Here is a 1,744-nt window from a genome sequence, read left to right as displayed (position 1 = left end):
TCTGGTTTCTAACAATGTTCATCGTGATTAGGCCCTCGACCCTGGTGGGATTGACGTCCACACCATCAATCCGGTAGCTGGAAGGAGTCTCAACCTTATAACTGCTCAGAATTCAATGACCGTCCACTCTGTGAGGGGTTACTGCTGCTGTGTTGTGTATTCACAGGGGTTTCTTCTGGGACTATTGTCTGGCTGGCTGGCTCTCTTTCCCTAGGTCCCTCTACACCAGCAGAGGCTGCTTGATTCCAAGTGGGTTTTCCCCCCCCCCCATGGTTGGAGACTTATTCTCAAGGGAAAAAAGTCCAGGTCTCTGGAGACATTGAGTTCTGAACCAACCAAGCCCAGAAAGATGCGGCCCCCATGCAAGATGTGGGTGGGTAAGGATAGGAAAGAGGACAGCCCAGATGACAGCGTTGCTGTGGCGGGGAAACGGGGGACACAGCCCACACTGGGCGAAATTCCACAGAGGCAGAGGGAGCCAGATATGATCTTCAGCTGCCCCAAGCCACATGGTCCTGCCAAGTGCCATGCCCAGCTTGCTCACTGGGGGGTTTGTAGTTCTTCACATCACTGCCCAAAGGAGAAAGCAAGAAATGGACAGGTCAGGCGACCTGTTCATGGAGGTACACCTGGGGGCTTGGGGTATCACTCCTCCAATCCATTCTCACAGAGGCTAGCACTTTCTCTAGCACCCCCCGCCCCCCGCGCAAAGGACACGCCAAGGTCAGGCCCAGGGGCTGGCAACCAGACTTTGTTTCCTGTCTGCTTTCTCTGCTGGTCCCTCCTGGAAGCCGTAGCCAAGCTCATAGCACCAACATGAATTATTTAGCGTCTTACCAGCGGCGAGTGCTCTGACCTCATCCTCCTCGGGCCCCGGTGTGGCGCTGACCTCATCCTCCTTAAGGAAAGGTAGCTGCTAATGGGCGGAGGTGGGGATGGTGGGTGTCCCTTTGGGGTGTCGGGGGGGGGGTGGAAAAGAGTGATACTGGCACTTTGGGGAAGGAAATGGGACCAGAGACTCAACTGCTCTTGCAGCAGGAGGCAAATGGAAAGACAAAATGCCACGGGGTAGGAGCGTGTCGGCGCGTGACCCTGGGCAGTTCTTTGACCCTCCCTTGCTCTCCTCATCTGGAACTTGGGCTTGTCATGGCCAAGGCAGAGCACCTGGGGTGCCTCCCAGAGTCACTGCTATCCAGGAAGGACTACACTTGCCCTTGGGGAGGTACCACCTCTCTCCTCAGGCGCTGGGGTCCCCGGCGGGGGGGGGCACAGTGGCAGGTTTGGGGATTGGCCAGAGATGCTAAAGACAGGGACCGATCTGATTGCTCGGATTGGTAGAGGAAAGCAGTTAAGGCCCTTGAGGGTGGCCTGGGCACACAGGAAGTTCAAGAATCCAGGCTGAAGGGCTGAGATCAGACTGTTTTCAGCCCTCCCAACAACTGTCCCCTGAGCACCGCGGAGGGGTTTCCGCACCCCCTGCCCCCCTGCTAGGTCCAACACAAGTGCTGAGAAGGTCCTGGTGATTTCAACAGGGCACTGCCAAGTGGCAGCGCCTTCCCGGTCCTCAGGGCATCCTCAGGTTGGGGCCTGGCTCTAACTTTTGTTTTCAACCTGACTTATGCTCTGGAGTTGGGCGGGAACCCCGAGCCTCAGCGCTGTGCCCAGTACTCTCCATTGAAGGGTCACAGCAGAAGGTGGAGGGAGGGCACCGTGCCCTTGAACAGCTGCGCCCAGCTGGGGGAAC

Source organism: Jaculus jaculus, chromosome 9, assembly GCF_020740685.1.
Source record: "Jaculus jaculus isolate mJacJac1 chromosome 9, mJacJac1.mat.Y.cur, whole genome shotgun sequence".
Classification (NCBI taxonomy): Eukaryota; Metazoa; Chordata; class Mammalia; order Rodentia; family Dipodidae; genus Jaculus; species Jaculus jaculus.
The sequence above is the reverse complement of the archived record's forward strand: the minus strand, read 5'-3'. Positions refer to the sequence as shown.